Source organism: Zingiber officinale, chromosome 1B, assembly GCF_018446385.1.
Source record: "Zingiber officinale cultivar Zhangliang chromosome 1B, Zo_v1.1, whole genome shotgun sequence".
Classification (NCBI taxonomy): domain Eukaryota; kingdom Viridiplantae; phylum Streptophyta; class Magnoliopsida; order Zingiberales; family Zingiberaceae; genus Zingiber; species Zingiber officinale.
The window spans coordinates 79,443,458-79,451,979 of record NC_055986.1 but is presented as its reverse complement, the minus strand read 5'-3'; the positions used below and the strand labels follow the sequence as shown (position 1 = coordinate 79,451,979).

Here is an 8,522-nt window from a genome sequence, read left to right as displayed (position 1 = left end):
TTTGATCAAGTCAATAAAGATTTTGACTAAATTGACATTAACCTTGACTTGGTCAACCAGAACAATGACCAAACCAATTTAAATTAATTAAATAATTCAAACATTAAGGTAAACTCAAAACTTTAAAATGAAGAAATAGATTTGGATAAAATTAATAAATACCTTAATAAAATATTTGACAATTTAGATAATGTCAATCTAGAAGTTTCTATCTAAGATAAAGATAATTTAATTAATAAAACTTTAAATCTTAAAGATAATAATGAAATTAATCTAATAAATTCAACTAAGAATATAAACTTAAAAGACAAAGGAATATAAGGATAAAATCAAACACTTTTGATAAAATTAAAACCAAATCTAACAAATTCAAAATTAAATATTAAAGATAAACCTTCAAAGAAAGATAATTCAAACAACTTAACTAATTCAATTACGAATTAATATAAACTTATACAATCTTTTAACAATGATAATGTAAATAATTTAATAAATTCAAAATTAAAAGAAAATTTAATCTTAAATACACTCCTTCAAAAAAAAAAAAAAAAAAAAAAAAAAAACAATTTAACCAACGTAATTAATTTAAAATTAAAACTTGAACTTAAATCACAATTAATTAAATGTTAATTAAACCTTGACTAAAAAATTGAGTAACCTTAATTAAACAAAATAAAAGTTCAATAATTCATGGGGAGGCACCAAATTAGTTGGCATCTCCAAAATAATAGTTTACACGACTGGGTAATTAAGACTAGTTTTATTAAGGATAAAAGTTTAACTTGACAAACACTACTAGAGAAGTTTGGATGACAGTAGGTTAGGGAAGTTATATCTATACATGCCGAGGAAGATATAACTTCGACCTAGTATATTTAACTTAGTGCAACTAACTGAAGCTACCCCTTACTAATCCTAGCTGGTTAGATCAAAGTTTTATACTAAGTTCAGTATGTAGGACTGTTTAGAAAATTTTGAAGGTGTAGTTACTCTAATGATGTCCAGGTGACTCATCACAGCTTAAACGTTTATCCAAAGAATGTCTGCTTGTTAAACCCAAAACTAAACTCGAATCTAACACAAGTTAAATCAAATACTGAAATTCAATTTAACTTATCTCACAAAATTATAGGATCTCTTTGTATGAAAGCAAAGACTGAGTGAGATGAATAAGGTAAAATTAAATTAAAATAAAATTAAACTAAATTAAATTCAAATTAAATTAAATTAAATTAAATTAAAATTAAAATTAAAATTAAATTAAAGTAAAATTAATTAATGTATTACATTAAATTATTTTATAAATCTTTTAAAAATTATTTTGAAAACCCTTTTAAAAAACAATAAAAATTATTTTTAAATAATCTTTAAAAAATTATTTTAAAAAATCTTTTAAAATTATTTTAAAAATAATTTAATATTATTTTAAAAAATCTTTTAAAAAGTTATTTTTAAAAATCTTTTAAAAAGTTATTTCTAAAAATCTTTTAAAAATCAGTTAAAAATATTTTTAAAATTCTTTTTAAAATTATTTTGAAAATCCTTTAAAAATTATTTTAAAAATCCCTTTAAAAATCTTTTAAAAATCCCTTAAAAAATCTTTTAAAAATCCTTTTAAAAATCCTTTTTAATAAAATCTCTTAATAGTCTTTTAAAAATTATTTTAAATCATTTATTTTTTTAAAAAAAATCCATTTAAAAATTATTTTAAAATCCATTTAAAAATTAATACTTTAAAAATCATTTTAAAATCCTTTGAAAAATTATTTTAAAAATTAACTTAAAACATTTACTAAATATAAATTAAATCTAAATTAAAACAAAATAAAATCTAAAACACTAAATAAACTTACATTAATTAAATAAAGATAATCTTAAAGTTTACTTAAATTAATTAAAATTAAGTAAATTAAAACTTAGATATTAATTAAACAAATCAGTTAAAATTTAATTAACTTAAATTTGAAACCTAATTAATAATTAATTAATTCAAAATGGCTTGTAACTAAAGTAATCAAACTTAATTAAAATTATTCCTAATGAATGCATAAGAGTTAAATTTCGGAGCTTGACGATTTTAAGGGGATCAATTATTGGGCCAAGGGAAAGTCTGTTTGGATATCCCAATTAAAATGAGAGTTGATTGAGGAATTAACCTAGGGGTTAATTATAAATACCTAAGTATAACTGTACGACAATAAATATTAATTAAATAATAAGGTTAAACAGAGAAATAACCTTAACGGAATTTTCTAAAATTTTTAGAAATTTTCTGAGAAATTTTTGGAGATCGTATGAGATTGGTTACAGAGATAAATATTGGGCCATGGAAAAACCTATTTAGGCTACACCATTCAAACGAGGAAAAATTTGATTTTTTTAAATCTTTCTTTTTCTTTTCCTCTTCCTTAGTCGTCGTGCCCTAATCTCACTCGCACCCAACCGATCCTCACACGTCCGATCCCCTCTCGCGATCCCCTTCATCTCCTCCCCTCCCTCTCGCGACACAACCCGACCTCTTCGGCTCCTCCACCCGACGGCACCGCCGTGACGCTTCCTCTTCTCTCTCGCGGACAAAAGGGGCGACCAAAAGGAAACTTGGCACTTTTCTCCCGAGTCTTAGCCGATGCCGATCCCTCTCTGTGTCGCTACCGACCACCACGGTCTGACTCCGGTCGTCATCGCCCGTCGTCGCTTGTCGCCGAAGTCGTGCCCTAGATTTCCCCTTTGCTGCGCAGCGCCCTAGGTGTCGCCCTCTTCCCGCACGGAGCAACGCCGACATCGCAAATCGAAGCCAGCCGAGCATCAGGTACACGAGCTCCTCTCCCTATCTCCTCACTTTAGGTGCGATGCTCGGTGCCCTAGCTTCCATCTCCGACGCCGCCGATGGGTTACTGCTGACCATGGAGATAGAAGTTGGCCCCACATCTTCATCCCTGGTCCCTGTGCCCTAGACCGCCGACTCTTGGTGTCTCTTCATCGCGACACCAGCTGGTCTTCTCACGCCGCTTCTCACTGCTCTGGTTCACCACCACAGTAGCTTTGGGGAGGAGGTTACGAATCTGGTTTTGGTAAGATTTAGTTGGTATTAGGTTAATAGGGATCAGATTTCATGTTCTGTTGGATGCTGAGATTGTTATATGACCGAGCATTTTTGTCCTTTGCTCACCAGGGGTATTCAATGTTGAATCTCAATCTGGTAGTGAAGAATTCTTGGTCTTTTCTTAATCCGAGCAGTGAGGTGAATTTCCAATAGGTGGGGTATTGATTTTGGGAATCTAGGAATTTGATCTTGTTGTAGATTTAGGTTATAGGGTAGTTAGATGAAGAATGAAATATTTTCTAGATTTGATTTAGGTTTAGACTTAAATCAAATTGTATAGTGGAACAATTAGGGTTAAGGAAATTAACCCTAGTTGGCCAAGGGACTAAATTTAGGTAGGGTGAATGATCATGTTGATTAGGGTATAAGTGAATGATCATGTTGATCGCCGACGCCCTACAACCGAACGATCCCTTCGTTCCTCCTTCCCGAGCAGTTCACAGAGCCATCCGTGCCTCCTTTCAGGCGGGATCAAATCGTGCGGCAAACTCTGGAGGCGACCAACGAGGTAAGGCAGCGTCGGGAATTCTATGGATTTAAGGATCTTGTTGATTGGTTCTCCTTTTTGCGATGTTCTTTCTGTTCGGGCTAGGGGGATGCATCGAAACAACTCACTGTTGGTTTTCCCTGATCAGATCCTGGTCCTCCTCATTCTTATGGCTGGTTGAGGCCTCGATTGAAGGTGTTGGGAATCTTTTGAGGTGAGTGATGTTCCATGTGCTGAGTTTCAGCAAATTTTTGCTTACTGGTAAGACTTGGACTAATTTCGAATAGAACTTATGGATGTATAGGTGTTCTTGGTAGATGTCGGCAGAGGTTTATAAGGCGGTGAGCTTTATATTTCGGCTATATCTTAAGGTAAGAATGTTGTACAGTGAAGTAAAGAATAAATTGTTACTAAAATTGTTTTAGGTTTAAATTTGAATCTAATTATGGTTAATCGATGGATCTAATCTAAGTTTTGGATTAGACTCGAGTTATGTAGCTAATCGAGATTACTAAATGAATTAGGGTTCCTAGTAAATAAGAATTTGATTTAGCTATTTGATATTTATGGTAGTAGCTAAGTTAAAGGTGTTGATACAGGACTCTGATTTTGCGATGAGCTGTCTTACGCGAGATTACATTTGGCACGCGATATATTGGAGGTGGGTACTTTGACTTATCTTTTAAGATATTGTCATTTGATATGCATAGTAATATTTAACGAGTAGTAATATTTATGTTCATTTCTGCATTGGCATGTCATTATCTATTACCTGAGCATGCTGTATTTATTATCTGCTTTTGCATTCATGTTCCTTTGATTATTTATGTCCTTAAGGTAATGACATATCATACCTCATTATGTTCAGGACCTAGATTTATTCTACTATACCTGACCTGTGTACTTAGGATATTCTATTTGATCCATATACCTTTTGGTACACATTATATAGAGATGGATAGGATGAGGATATTTTCATACTTAGTGTCATGCACCATCTTACATGATTGCATGTTGAGCGATTGACAGCTCCATTATTGTTGAGCACATCGCCAGTTACATGGATCTGCACACACAACTACTCATGGGTTAGTGGCATATCAGGCAGGGTGTGTGACATTATGCTCTGTTAGGCTCCGCTGGTCTACTTATGGGTAGTGGTGATGTAGCGTGGTAGCCGGTAGACAGATTTGCTCTGTTTGGCTCCGTTGGTTTACTCATGGATAGTGTGACGCGGCATGGTAGCTGGCAGGGATCCCTCCTCTGGCCTGGCTCAGGGAGATAAGAGCATTGAGCTCCCCCACTTATGATTTGAGGTAGGAGGATAGGTGTACTCCGACAGTATCCCGTTCACTCGGTCACTCATCAGGAGCAGTGATGACAGAGTGCACGGTTGTCATAGCCCTACCCACTTGGTCTCACCATCGTGTGTGAGATGACTTATTGGCGTCAGGGGTGACCATGTCATTGGCATCATATGCATGATTGCATTTATTGTTTGTGTTTGCTGTACTTTATTTGCTGCATATTTGGTGGATGCATATGATTGACATGCATACAGGATCATGATACTCCTCGGTCTGACGACCTTGTTTACCTTATACCTAGGTCTTGGTTAATACAGTTTCTCCCTTGTTCTTTCAGTTTTGCATTGTATATTATTTCAGGAGACTGTATGCATATTTATTACAATTAGTTATAGTTTGCTATGCATGTCAACTTGATATTCGCTGAGGAGTTGACTCACCCCGTTGATTTACCATTTCAGGTTGATGATGTCAGGAGATTCCAGTCGCTAGTCGCTCATCACTTCGTGTCGCGATGATTTTTGATTTATGGACTTGGGTTCCATGTTTGTGTTGATATACTACGTTGTTTTCTCTGTAGTGTTTTGCATTTTCCGTTGTGTAGTGGAGTAGGTGGTTTTCAAATATAACAGCGTGGTTGTGTCAGCCAGAGGCTGATATATATATATATATATATATATATATATATATATATATATATATATATATATAATGTGTGGTTGTGGATTTATGTTTATTGTTATTGTTCCGGCCGTGTTGGCCGAGGTATGTGTGGCCCTGAGGGCGTGTAGTGAAGTCTCATATTGTTACCTGTACGGGGGAGATGTTACCGAAATTTCTTCTAGCAGGGACTACCTAGGGCGTGATAATAACATTTGATTTTTTTATTTTCTTTTTCTGTTCTCTTCTCCCCGTGCCCTAGCCCTCACCCACGCCGATTTCCCTTTCTCCCTTCGCCGAATCCTTCTCCCGTCTTTTCTCTCGTGACACTGCTCGAACCTCTCCTCTTTCGTCTCTACCCAAGCGCAGGCTGAGCCTCTTTCTCCCCTCTTTTGGTCGCGGACACCAGGAGCTCGTCGAAAAAATTGAACATTTGATTTGTGCCCTAGCGCCGACCGTCTCCTCCTCTGCCTTTCCTCTTCGTTAAGCATCGCGCCGTCGACGTCGCTGTTGTCCCTCGACCCGATCAGCACCGCTGTTCCTTTTTTCCCTAGCCAAGCAAGCCGTGTGAGAGCCGCCCCGATCTTCTTTTCCCTCCTGAGCTGCACACCGCAACCTAACGCCACCACCCTCTCCGACCACTGCCCAGTGCCGAGCCTTCCTCTCCCGATGCTCTCGGTTTCTCCTTGTCTCACACCGTCGATCCTCTCTACGTTGAGTTCAACAATCGCGTGACCTAGGCTCGGTCGGAGAGGGAATTGCTGATTTGGGGTAAGCTATGGTTGATATCAGATTGGTAGAAATTGGAGTATCAAGTTGTTTAATCTCACTCTATAGTGTTTTTCTAGGTTTCCAGCAGTAGCTACTCTTTCTGGCAACACCCTCCCTGGTTGTAGATTAACAGAGGTAACTTTGTGATTTTAGGTAAGGTGTGTTTTCTTTCGTTGTAGCTTACACCCGGATTTGAAGCTAGGGAAGGTTAGGAATGAATTGTTCTTAATTTGATTTAAGGTTAGGTTGATTATGTAAAGATTTAAATCTAATTGAATAGTGGTACGATTAGGGTTAAGGAAACTAACCCTAGTTGATCGGTGGATTAAATATAGTTAAGGTTAATGTCTATGATCGATTAGGATTTTTCCTAATTAGGTTTGGTCATTTTATTTAGCTATTTAATTCATATGAAATTAGCTAAATAAAATATATGTATTGATTGATACAGAACTCTGATTCAAGTCGAGCGTCTTGATGACGGATTGGTTGATACGATCTTCTTTTTTAGGCGGGTACTTTTGACTTATCTCTTGATATAGTCATGTTAGATATGCTTAATAGTTTATTTCTAGTGGTAATGATTATGTTTGCATCTACTTTGATATGTCACTATCTGGCTCCTATTATCTGCCTATATTTCTATCTGTTATGCATTCCTACTTATATTTTCTTTAATTCCCGCCCTGTGTATCCCTGTTCATAGAAATAATGACTTACATTGCCTACTGTGTAGTAGTCTTATTGTTCGTCATATCTGATTTGTGTACTTAGGTTGTTGATATCTAGACCAACAATAACAACAACAACAACCAAGCCTTTTCCCACTAGGTGACATCGGCTGTATGAATCCTTTTACGCCATTGAGCTCTATCTCTTATTATCTTATCATCTATATTTAAATAAATTTTATCTTATTTTATTGTTGGTAACCAAGTCTTTTTTTGTCTTCCTCTTTGATATGTATGTTTATCATAGTTTCACATCGCCTAACTGGAGCATTTATTGGTCGTCTAAGTACATGTCCGTATCATCTTAAACGTGTCTCTCGGAGTTTTTCCTCAATAGATGCAACTCCGACTTTCTCTCTAATGCTCTTATTTCTTATTTTATCCATCCTAATATGTCCACACATCCACCTTAACATCCTCATCTCTGCAACTCTCATCTTCTGCTCATGCGCTCGAGTCATAACCCAACATTCAGCTCCATATAACATAGTAGATCTAACTACGGTTTTATAGAACTTACCTTTAAGTTTAAGAGATACTTTATGATCACATAAAATACTCAACGCTCCCCTCCATTTCACCTATTCTGCTTGTATTCTATATAAGACATCTCTCTTAATCCCTCTATCATTTTGCAAAAATGACCTAAATATTTAAATCTCTCAGTTCCGGGCAACTCGTCCTTTCCGATCTTAACAATTATTTCATTACTTCTAATATTGCTAAACTTAAATTCCATATATTCTGTCTTTAATCTACTAAGCTTAAAACCTTTCCCTTCGAGTGTTTCCCTCCAAGATTCTAGTTTAGTATTTACTCCTTCACGTGTTTCATCTACCAAAATAATATCATATGCAAACAACATGCACCACGGTACTGTGTCTTGAATGTGCGCAGTGAGTTCGTCCATAATTAATGTGAAAAGATAGGGGCTTAGAGCTGATCCTTGATGTAACCCTATTTTTATTGGAAATACTTTAGTTACTCCGCCTGAAGTCTTTACTCTGGTCGTTACATCCTCATATATATCCTTAATTAGTATGATGTAACGACCCGACCGACCTCAGCCTGATCTTGCTAAATAAGGGAATCAGCAGTCCGAATCCATAATTAGTATGATGAAACAACCCGGCCGACCTCAGCCTGAGCTAGGCTTGTGGCAAAGGATTTCAATCAATGTCATGGAATTGACTATGATGAAACATTTTCGCCCGTTGTAATGCTTAAGTCCATTAGAATTTTGTTAGCTATAGTGGCTTACATGGACTACGAGATTTGACAAATGGATGTTAAAACTGCTTTCCTAAATGGAAGGTTACAGGAGGAAGTATATATGGTACAACCTCCCGATTTTATAAAATCTGAGAATGCCAATAAGTTATGTAGGCTCAAGAAGTCCATTTATGGACTAAAGCAAGCATCTCGGAGTTGGAATCTGTCACGCCCCGGGGGAGTCCCTGTCC

The 8,522-nt window shown here is 35.9% G+C and overlaps 1 long non-coding RNA gene across 3 annotated transcripts; it reads left to right on the top strand.

Moving 5' to 3' along the window:
- The first annotated feature begins 2,393 nt into the window (after positions 1–2,393).
- Positions 2,394–5,577, top strand: LOC121968200. 3 transcript variants are annotated; one of them, XR_006108000.1, is made up of 6 exons: positions 2,396–3,071; positions 3,173–3,611; positions 3,739–3,804; positions 3,895–3,961; positions 4,190–4,251; positions 5,359–5,577. It is a non-coding gene; the product is annotated as an uncharacterized LOC121968200 (long non-coding RNA). The 3 variants fall into 3 exon arrangements; XR_006108003.1 differs by having other exon boundaries at positions 2,394–3,611; positions 3,696–3,804; XR_006107998.1 differs by having other exon boundaries at positions 2,396–3,611.
- The last annotated feature ends 2,945 nt before the right edge of the window (positions 5,578–8,522 follow it).